We start from the raw sequence: 12,505 nt of genomic DNA, 5'->3' as shown, positions 1-12,505 counted from the left end.
CGAGATGAGTAATGCGGTGGCGGTGCGGCCTGGCCGTTATCCATCCATCGGAGCTTTAAGGTGAGACAGCAACAGATGCTATCTCGCTTTGTTTAGTTCCCAACAGCGCGCGGCGTCTTGTTCACACTCGCAGTTAGGAAAACGGCTCAAGTAAAAGGGCTTTCCCTTGCACACAAGATAACGAGAACACATTCTGATCGGTCTTCTGTACGTAGGACATTCACCCAATGATTCCATTCATTGTTATGCTGACAAATTTCATTTTTATTTTAGTTTTAAATTGTGAAAAAAATGCATGTACCGGTAGTACTCTCTCTGAAAAAGGGAAAAAGCCCGAATTTGTTTTTGTAAGTTCAAAATATTGCACGTTTATGAAAATGACGTCATAATGTGAGATATGTTGCAATTTTATCAATCATAATACTACAAGAAAAGTGTTCCTGAAAATCAAATGTATGAATTCTACCCATCTGTAAACCGAACTTTAATTAATGCCCTTGCAACAATTTTAACACTCGTTTTGAATGGACAGTAATTGAAATGTATATCAATCCTATTCCACCTCATTATTTATGAATATATTTCTGTTTCAATTGTTGTACATAATGTTCGGTGTCCTTGAGTGTCAAGAAAGCCACCCGTAAATGCAATTATCAATTACCATGAAAACTGAATCACTTGTACAACAATGATTCTTTTTTTTTTAATTTGTGTTTGAGAAGAATAGCACTGAGCAAAGCTGAATAAGGGAACCAAAATATAAGAAGCAAACCGCATAGCTCAGCACAAATGTGAACAGTATTAAATATTGTTAAATTAATACCTGACAGTGTCAAGGAAAGAGCAATACTGGTTTTCATACAATCAGTGAATATTTTTCTTCGTTTCACTGAAACATGTTTCATTTTTAATGTCTGAAATACTGGAAGTGACAATATTTTTTCTTCTTTAGCCGAGCTTTTACCCCCCAACCTGATCACAATCAGAGTCTGATGATGATTAATGAGTTGATTAATTGCTGGATCGATTCTCTGATCCATTAAAGAAAAAAAAAAACAGTGGCGGAAATCCAAAGAGAGCAGTTGTGTAGTTGCTGAGATGTTAAAGCTCTTTATTGGATTCTGGGGTCCAATTTGCTGAGGATGTTGGATTAAATATGCATGTGTGTAGTTGTCAATTTCAAGAAAGTAAGTGCAGAGTTGAGTTTCACGAGAATTCGGATTAAAAAAAGAAACCAAAACAAAAAACGAGGCTCCGCACGAGCGGAAGATTTCATGTTCAAGTGGCAGGCAGTAAATCACACACTGGGTGGGGGTGAAGTGAGGAGGCGATGGTGGTCCTCGTGGATGCTGGGTGCTGCAGAAGGTGACCCTTAGATCCAGGCGGCCTAGTTCATTTAGACAGCCTGCGAGCATGCCGTTGACAGCCAGTAGCAGAGTGGAGGGGCAACCCCCGGAGGGTTGCAATGGAAAGAATTTAGATGAACGACTTACACAGTACAGCACGCGTTCATCCTGATAATCTGCTTTGTAAGGAAGTAAACCCAAATTCGGACCAGCACCAAATTGTCATCCACATCCCAGAAATGAAGAAAAATGTTCTGTCATGTTTTGAAGTGAGAAATTTAACAATTTAAATTTGGACTATCATGACAAATGTTGTGTGTGTACAGTTGGTTATATTGAGCAACGGCCACTTTTGGTGGACCAAGGAAAAAATAATTGTTAAAATTTAAGGGCTAACCAATACGGATATTTGGATGCCAATTCTGCTATTTGGCCGAATAAAATTGAACGGATTAATCAGCTGATTAATTAAAAAAAACACAAGACATACAAAAATGTATGCAGTTGATTATTTGTTTAACTTTACAACAGAAAAAAAAAGGCAAAAATTGGCCAGGTGAATTTATACATATTTGGAGGGGAAAAAACATTTATATTAAATTTCTGGTAACAAGTTAAATTATGTAAATTGAATACACAAAATGCTAAAACTTTTTTTCTAGCGGCCTTTTCAAAAGTAGAAAAGTATTCACATACTTTATTAATCTGTAATAGGAAAGAGTCGGTGAGAAGAAATCTATGTCTATCTGGAGACATACTGTAGTAAAGTCGAATCAAGCTGCGATATCTCATCTTATTGTAACAACTGAAGCATGTTATTGATAAAAAGCAATCTGGGAGTGGAAAAATACTGGGAGAAGATTCTAACTTTAAAATTCTAGATGCCACAATTGAGCCCATGTGGAACACAGTCAGACCAGAAAGAAAATGAGTGAACACATTGGAAAAAGGACAAGCTTGACCAAGCAGCTGCATAATGTTTTTTTTTTTTTTTTTTTTTTTTTTTGCAAAGACCGAATCTCACTTGTGTACTTTTTGCCCACACATGGTCAATGGTATTGTTTATTTCAAGACAAAAATTAATGCACATCTTATTCTTAATTCATTCACATTTTATCTACTAGCAATATGATTGGAGTTGTAGTAAAAAATGTAGTTTTTCAAAATAACGTGCAAGCAGGTTGTTCACCCACAGCAGCACTTTGGCAAAATCTCAACATTTATTGATAAAAAGAGACTCGAAGCTGTTCAATGCCATTCCCATTTGAAGTGTACTGTCAAAAAATGTATAGTACTAGAAGAATTATATCGTAAATTGTGGATTTCAAAGAAACATTTGACTTAGCCTTTAGTCTGCTAGCGTAAGGCTAACGCTAACACATAATGGGAAATTAATATTTAACCCTTCAAGCAACTGATATTTGAACACAAATAGTCCACCAACACATTTAGACATTCAATATAACAGTGAACACGGTCATATATTCTTTATCCCCATGTGAGGAGCTAAAACAAGCTGTGAGGTCTATACTGTTGACGTCCATGTCTAATAGTAGTATACTGCAGTCTGGCTTATACTGCACCCAGGTGGCCAAGGCGTGCAGCAGCAGATGTGCATTGACTTGAATGACAAACTGTGACCAAAAAAATGTTTATTTTTTTAAATTGTATTCCATAATCTCATTGCTTTATGTTGTTCTAATCTATGTGGCCCCACTTGTCAAAACACAGTATTGTGAATGATATTGCATTTGTTGACATTGGGGGCGGCAACGGGCCCTAAACTTAAAAAAATAAATGTTACATAAATGGTTTTCTGTTATGTAATGGCACAACATGATAAAAGGGTCCCATTTAAACTGGGACCGCCACTCATTGGCACTTAAAACAGTACAGTTGAAGTATAAAATTAACACATTCTCCCCCACCCCCCAAAAAAAAAAATCAATGGTCAAGTTTTTTTCCCTGTCGCCAACTTCCTGTTTTGCGCTTTTTATATCTGTATCTTTTTATCACACCGAAAAAGATTCTATTGTAATATAAAATCCAAACATGGAATAAGTAGTAACATTTTGTTTGATATTATGTTTTTCTTTTCTTTCAATTTGCCCTTCATCTTTTTCCAGATTTGTCGTTTTTCCAACAAACAACGCATAACTTTCCTGTTGCTCGAGGCACTCCCTGTAAAACAAACACAGTGCAGCTCTTCTTCCGGCGAGCGTCCTTTATGGGTAGTGACGTGCTTTTGGCAGTACGTCAAACTTGTTAACTCAGGAAACCTGAATATCAGTGCTTGAAAGTGTTCAAATAAGAGCGATGTTGTGAACAGATGCTGGCAATTTGCTGTCTCCAGGTGGTGTCTGTCTTCGCCCCCCCATGGGAGACCACCCAGCAAAGCTCCTACACAACATTTATTTGACAGCTGCCACATCATGCCAACAGCGCACCATCCTGCTAAAGTCACCAGCCAGACACCTGTACATTGTATTTTTATAGCTAAATGCCTCTATACTCAAATAAATGCCTTTGCAAAGGCCTAGTACTCTTGGCAGTTGGGTAAATGATGGCCGCTGTACAGGACATATACATACAGTGTATAATACGAATTAGGGCATTTACATGGAAAATGTGTCTCTACTTACAAAATTTTCCAGTTAAGAAATTTCTTCCAGAACCAATTAATTTCCTAAGTAGAGGTACCACTGTACATGTCATAACATTCCACTCAATGCTTCGCATGGCAGCAGAAGAGACATTGCGATTCGTACGTCTGGCTCACAGGTAGCAGATCACGGGTTGATTCTCTGTTAGAAGATTCCTGTGTGGAGTTTGCATCGTGTCCCCTGTGCTTCCTTGGGTTTTCTGCAGGTATTCCGCTTTCCTACATTCCAGAAATATGCATTTTAGGGCTTCAGCCCACCCGCTACTCTAAGATCAACTGGCGGCCACTCTAAAGTGTACTGTATTTTGCTTTCTAAAAGTCAGCTGGGATAGGCTGCAGCTCACCCGGATTGATTGCAACCTTCACCAAAAGTATGTTCGGATAGGCAACCAATGTAGGGTGTATTGTACTTCTCTTGCCAAAATTCAGCTCAACGTAAGTATGCTGCGACAGGCTCAAGCTCAACCACGTGATTGATTGGCAACTAGTCCAGTGTGGGACCGCACTTTCCTCACCAAGTCAGTTAGCGTAGGCTTCAGATCGTAGTCAGTTGCAATGCACTGCACTTCTTTTGTCAAAAAATGATTGGCTCCAGTCTTGCTGACAACTTGCTGACCAGTCCAGGGTGCTCTTCAGCTTCTCTTTACAAACATCTGCTGGGATAGACTCAATCGTGACCTTAATGAGGACAAGTTTTGTTGAAAATGGATGAATGGGCTTACTTCCCCGATTCACACTCAGAGCCCATGATTTTCCAATCAAGAGTGTGCGGCTTTTCCGCATAAAACGAAGTGGATCTATTCGACAAAATGCAATTACCATCCCTCACTATTCCGACAGTTTCTCTGAAAGGTCACTCTTGTCCTCCTCGAAATGAAAATCCTTAAGGAAGAGATTTTCTAGCCTTTTGTAACCTTTACACAAGATATTCCGCCGGGTTGACTCATTGCGCGCCGCGGAGACTCCTCGCAGATCTATACTAAACACTGTGCGTTTTTATGGAATCAATGGCTTCTGGGTGCTTGTCTTGTCTAATCACCCGCTCGCACCCATTGATCATGACAGCTGGGGTCAGATGAGCAGTAACAATTACCAATCGCAACTGGCGAGCCATTTTTAATCGTGTGTGTAGTCCAGGGCCCGCAGCACCTTGCGCTCCTTGGCTGCATGTCGTAATTGAGATGCCGTGGAAGCAAATGGATGGAGGTCAGCTTGTTTGTGTTTGACAGCGAGGGTCAAATGGTCCACCCCTCCCAGGGGGAGATGTGGAGGGGGTCCACATGGACCCCTCAGCCCTCCTTACAACACCAATTTGCGCCTCACTTAGTCGGCGCACAGAACTGGGTGGGCTGTCGCTACGTTCTGAGGCTTGTGGATATGTTCAGGTGACATCTTAACTAAGTCTGCTGCTATCAATTAGAGTGAAGAGGCGAGAGGAGGGTGGAGAAGTGAGGAGGCGAATGAAGGGGCACTGCAGAGAAAGAGGTGGGTGAGAGCTTTGCAACCAGATCACTGAGAAGCTGCTTCGACTAAAGCAGCCACACTCCAAGTGCCGCCACCGACTAGAGCTCGGACTTTCACCTAAAATCCACATTCACGATTTGTTTACTGTTTAAGCAGCGTGTACCAAAACAACTGGAATGGATGACTAATTGTATTTTTGTTTAAAAAAACGTGATCGTCCAAAAAAATGAAAACTCCAATTTGATTATAAGAGTAAATGGAGTGCACCTAGCACTTTATCTAAACCCACATGTTGTCCAAATTACTTTACTAAAACCTTCACTTCTTTGAAAACATATGGCAGTGAGTGTACACCGACGCACTAACGCAGCCACATCATCCTACTTTTACTTTGTAGTTGAAAATAACTTCTTTTAACCTCCAGGATCCCTCACCATACACTGGCTAACGGCAGAAACCAGGGTGGTTTTTTTTTTTCTGCCTTTGGTAAAGTTTTAAATCCATCTGTGTTCAGTTGTACTAGCGCTAAGCTAACCTGGGAAATTTCGTCTCTCCAGTCCAACATCGAGGTTTGCAAACTCCCTTTGTGCTAGGACGGCGTCAAAGGCCAACAGCGAAGTCACGACAAAGGCGTTGATACACCGCCGAGATGTACTTGATTGATTTATTGCTTGTCAGTTAAATTTAATGCTTGTTAGCTGGCTAAGCATTCCCATACACGTGATAACACTTCCAGGTGTCACTCTGAAACAGCACGCTTCACATGTAAATTATTGTTGTGAAATATCACATGATTTAACCAGGCTTTTTGATTGAATTGGCTTTTGCTCATCTATCTTTACCAAGTTTGTTAATAAGCTGAATTCGCATAAATGACTTTATTGATTCCCACTAAGCTTTTTGGAGGGTTGGTGCTTAGGCCAAGTAAGAGCCCATTAAGACTTGGTGTGTATCCAGGCATTTTCTTTCACACTGCGAGATTGGACATTTATCAACATTTTCTTCAATTTCTACCTGAATAATGCATGAGTCCAAATGACAATAAACAGGGTTAAAAAAATAAACCTAAATAGGAGGATTGTGTCTGTGAACATCTGGAAACTCATTCTAACTTTCTTTAGTTTGACAATATAGAAATGAGACGGCGGCAGCCACCTTTATGACTCCATGCCAGTTGAACTACTGCTCACCATACTGTTCACTTCTCTCTCTTCTTCCTCGGGCTTTCTCTGCAGTCTCATTTCTTTGTTGCCACACAACTCATCTGAAAAAGTGTCCAAATTTGTCATTTGACTGCTGAATTCAGAAACAATGACATGCATCCTTCACTTGTTCCCATGGACCGAAGGTGACGCACGTGCACACACATGAATTGATTAACACAGTAATGCACACTGACACATACAAACATGAAAACAAACACACACAAATGCAAACACAAAAACAAACATTGAAAACACACACACACACACACACACACACACACACACACACACACACACACACACGCGCGCACACAAAACTAAATACACACTAGCAAACAGGAACACAAACACAAAAACACACATACAAATATTTGCACAGAAACACATACAGACACACAAAAAGACAAGATGCACAAACACAATTGCTTAAATATCATCACAAAAATTGCGTACAAACACAGCAGCCAAAATTTTCACACATACAAAAACATACACACAAACGCACACCAAAAAACAACAAACACAAACACACACACACACACACACACACACACACACACACACACACACACACACGCGCGCGCGCAAATGCACACGCACACACACTATCATGGAGGACATTTTGCGTGTAAACTGTCCTTTTGCCTGTAGGGTAAAACTGGAGCGAATGTTGTTTCAGTGTTGTGTGTTCTCTCATTGAAAAGCGTCATTAAAATGACATGATAGATCTCAAAATGTAAAAATCGACAAAAAGTCCTTTGAGAAGGACCCAGACCCCGGAGGGCTCCTTTGACTCTTTCTCTAGTTGAAGACCATTTAACCTCCTCTTCTTCCTCATTGTGCAGTGTAGTGGAGCAGTTTGCCTGCAGCACCCCCTCGAAATACACAAGCTGATTTTTTTTCTTTTTCTTTTTGGCAAACTCGCTCAGGTGATGTGACATATTACAACACTCCTGCTCAGCAAACAAATATTGTTACCGGCGAGCAGTGTTTATAATATAAAAGTTGACATTTTAATGCATACCGGGCCTCTAATGGATGTTCCATCACCATCAGGCCCCCCGATATAGATGGATCGCGCCTTTTGTGTTTGGGACAGGGCCTCATCAATCTCACCGACCGCCGCCCCTGCAACAAAAACGGAGAGGAAAGCAAATTGCTGTATTTTAATTAATGTACTGCCTCGCCTCCTATATGCTCAGCATCTTTGAGCGTGGAACTGATGAAATGGAAGCTGTGAGAGGTGAGGGTGGAGTGCGTGCTGGGAAAGCGGGGTCTTTAAGTTGCATCCGTCGGCAAACTTTCAAATGAGCGTCAAAGTTAGCCCGACGTGATGGATGAGTGCCAAATGTCGCTTGTCATCATCGAGCTTCTCCCGGTCGCCGTGCTCGCCTGTCCCTGCCAGGGCCGCGCCGTAATCGCATCGTTAATGAGGCCCACAAATAATAATTAAGCTCTTTAGATGAGCTTAAAAAACACGTCAGGCCAATAAAGCGGCAAAGTGTTACATAGTGTATTTAGTTAGCTCTGAGTGATGTATTGGACACGGAGCATGTGATCATGTGCACAATTGTTTGGATTGTGACAATGGTCTGATGTGATACAAGGGTATTGGCAAAATAATGACATTGGGAGGGAAAAAAATATATATATATATTTCATTAATAATTCGAGTCAACCATATCGAATTGGTGTAGCTTTATAAAACTGTAATGTTTATCTTATTTTGTTTGTTGACAGTGATTGAAATGGCCATCCCTAAAAACCTTTATTGATGAGACGGTATCATCAGAGGCAAAGCCCCACTGCCAAATATTCAGTGAGGGAACATTTTGCCATCCTGATATGGTAGTTTGTTTAACTACATGAGCTACCGGTATATTACAGAATGGATAAAAATATAGAATGTCATGGCGAGTAACCATGTGAGAAGTTTCATGTTTCATTGGTTTAAAAAAAAAAAAAAAAAAAGACGCGTGGGATGAAGAGCGAAGTAAGGAAAGAGAAGGTGTTCACCTTGAGCGCGGCCATCCATTACAAAAATGGCTCAAGCTCGCTCTGTCACGCTGTCACTGAGACGCCACCTCGTCACCAGCCGAAAGGTCACCTAGCGCTTCGCTGCACAGCACTGATGTGTCCCTCACATGTGCAGACACACACACACACACACACACACACACACACACACACACACACACTAATTATGCTGCCATACATGCCTACTTTTTATGCAACAGTATCAATCAACTAATAATAATGGTAATACACACACACACACACACACACACGCGCGCGCAGGTACAATGAAAACAACAAAGGCCCCAGAATTGAACCCTGTGGAATACCATACGACAGTGGGGCAGTACAGGAGTCAGTGCACATTACTTTCTTTCAGAGAACAAAGGTTTTGCGACAATATAGAGTCCTGGTAAACACTTGCCTGAAAATTTGTGTCGACTTGCTATAAAATAATAGTTGAAGGAAAAAAAAAATCTTACACTGGTGATGGCCTCGCCATGTATACCTGCAGCAGAGGCTTGGCCTGTGACGCTCTTAAAGTGAAAGTAGCCAGACCAATGTTGGTGTATTTGAGCTGTCTCTTATTATCTGTCCAGTTTTTGTTGATATTGGACAGCATATGGAATGTGTTTCCCTAATATCGGTCCAATAGTTATCTGTCCAATAGTTATCCCTAGTTGTTTTAGGAGTCTAATAAAATAATGGCATTTCCATTTATTTCAGTGGGAAAAGACAATTTGATATTTGAGCATGAAGGAACAAGACACCACATTATATTAAATTGTGTATTTTTCCTTTCTCTTTACAGTTTATTTATTGCTTGTTTTCATTGAAGCTCAAGGAAAATACAGGATTTTACTGATTCGTCATGAAGCATGCATGGTCTATTCTTCAGCTTGATTCGTGACAAATATGGCTTACATTTTTGCTCAATACGTCCACATCGGATCACATTTCACGCCACAATTATGGCTTCAATTGCCCGACATGAGAACGCAGCTCAGCAGTTAGCATACGGCTCATTAGGCAGCTAATTAAAAGTTGCCGTGGCAACCATTGAACAGACGGCCGCAACAAAAATAAGCCAGGCGGACAGTTCATGGAGAGGGGTTGACACAGAACAACGGAACCGCTCAGCTGAGACCATCAAAATTTTTCTCATGGTGCCACTTGTTGATGAAAAGAAATATGAATAATAATGTCACAGCCATTTTTTTGCGATGCTGGGGGCTGAGGGGTATTGTTACTCAGGGTGCGCATACTGTATTGAAAATGTTAAATACTGTACCGTAAAAATACTAGTTTGGGGTTCGTATGGTTCTGGATTCAGTGTGATGCTCACATCCTTTATACTTGACATGTTATTCAAGCGGCGGCGCGATGGTCGATTGGTTAGCGTGTCAGCCTCACAGTGCAGAAGTGCAGGGTTCAATTCCGGCTCCAGCCTTCCTATGTGGAGTTTGCATGTTCTCCTCGTACCTGCGTGGGTTTTCTCCGGGTACTCTGGTTTCCTCCCACATTCCAAAAACATGTATGGCAGGCTCATTGAACACTCTAAATTGTCCCTAGGTGTGAGTGCGATCGTGCATAGTTGTTTGTCTCTGTGTGCCCTGCAAATTGGCTGGCAACCGGTTCAGGGTGTCCCCCTCCTACTGCCCGAGGACAGCTGGGATAGGCTCCAGCACGTCCACAACCTTTATGAGGATAAGCAGATCAGAAAATGGATGGATGGCTATTTCACTTCTCTTTACATGCACAAAGAATGCGAATGAGTAAGTAGGTGTCTTCAATGGGAGAGCAGTTTTACTGATCTTACAATATATGTTTGTCCTTGTATGAGATGCTATTTAAATGATGACTCACTTTTAATTTAGTTTATCTAGTAGTGGTAACTTATGAAACCATAGATTTGATTCTAAATCATTTTTTTCTTGAAGATGACTGCTGGAAACAGGAGAGCTAAGTGGTCCAGGATTGTGAGCTATAGCATTCAACAATTTTTTATCATTTCGGTTTTCCGGAATTTTGCCCATTGATGCTCTAGCATGCCAAGTATGAGTTGCCCATCACTGATTATATAAGGTCTTGAGTTGTCCATTCGGCCGTCGTATTATGTCCCCACCAATGAGTGATTATTAGCTCCAGTACCGGGAACTACATTTCGTTTTAAACGCGAGTCTCACAACATGATTTTACATCACGTAAGCTTACCATTGTTTTCATAGTACATGTACACATCGGGTTTTTTTTGTTTTTTTTGTGGTATTTAATTGGCAGTCAACAATTGAGCGAGGCATGGTTTCAGTGCATTCAAAGGCCACACCCATTACATTCCAGAGTGGAGATAAAGGCTTTGTTTAAAAAAAAAAAAAAATCCCTCACAATTTTCAAGCCTTGTGTTATTTGACTGGCGATTTTTTAAAATTCAAAATTGGCAAGTTTGTTCACACTCTTCTCTAAAGTGTGTGTTGAATTGTCTTTGTGGCAACTCACAATGTTACTTTCCTCAAAGCATTTCCCGCACAGCTAATGAGGCCCCACTCTAAACATCCTTTCATCGCGCATTATGAGCATTTCTACTTTCCAAGTAGTTGTATCATTTCTCTTTGTCCCCTTTATGGATTGAATTTTCTCTCTTAACAAGGTGGCATTTGCAAGCCTGTCCAGAAAAAGAGAAAGTTTCGTTGTTGTACAAGGTGTGATGCCGAGGTGGAAGTAAAATGGCAAAGAACTGGTAGAAGTAGAAGAAAGAGTCTTGCATGAGTGTCAGGAGTGACAGCGAAGAAATCATCGGTGCCGAGGAAAAGGTTAATTGAGTCTAACTTAAGAGCGTTTGCATTTTCTCTCATCGTCCATCTGACCTTTATGTTTGGTGCCTAATGAAACCCTGTGATACATCACAGATGACACGCCTCCTTTCCCTCCTTGGTCCACACCAACTTGTTGTAGTTACGCCGCGCTCAGAAGTCCACACGCCAGCCCCGCTGTGTGGCTGCGCACTCCCTCTTCCCCCGGCACTGCCGTGTGTCTCCCTCTTGTGTGGCCCTGGGTATTAATAACAGTGACACTTCAAACGGCGGAGATAAAGGGAAATGAAGATGGGAACCAGAGTCTCAATATGTGCACTTCATCATTTGTCAAGAGACGGAAACAGCATGAGGGAAGATGTGAGGGAGTTGTTGGAAAGTTGTACAGAGCAGCTGGAATGAGTACAAAAACACTGATAAAAGTAGAAGTACCGACTCACCTGCTGTACTTACAGTATTTCAGTGAGTACGTCCTTCACATTTTATAAATATTTGATTGTACAGTGGTACCTCTACTTACGAACGTCTCTTCATACGAAATTTTCAAGTTACGAAACGCCTCAACAGGAAAATATTGCCTCTTGTTACGAAAGAAATTTCAAGATACGAAAGGTAGAAATACAGTCAGGGCTGCTACTCGCAGCTCCGAGTTTCCTGAACGCAACATACTTACAGCTGCTCTACCATTGACGATTACCGAGCATCTTCCTGGTACCCCATTGGCTAAGAGGGACCTCTACCGTATGTGTCTATGTGTGTAGCTAGATAGATATGTGTCGATGCAGCACCCGCATCATTCGTACCTCGGGGCATGAAGTGTTGCGATAGTTTTACGTAAATGTGAATCACTTAGAAAAAGTGTTCACCAGTCCGGCGATCGCTCACCATGCTGATGTTTGCCTTGGACATTTTCGAAGGATTGTTAAAAGCTGATAAAAGCAAACATCCTTGGATCAGTTCTTTACAAAGCGCCAGACAAAAACCACTTCTGAGTGAGAACAT

This window comes from Hippocampus comes, unplaced genomic scaffold, assembly GCF_001891065.2.
Source record: "Hippocampus comes isolate QL1 unplaced genomic scaffold, H_comes_QL1_v1.1 scaffold40, whole genome shotgun sequence".
NCBI lineage: Eukaryota > Metazoa > Chordata > Actinopteri > Syngnathiformes > Syngnathidae > Hippocampus > Hippocampus comes.
The sequence above is the reverse complement of the archived record's forward strand: the minus strand, read 5'-3'. Positions refer to the sequence as shown.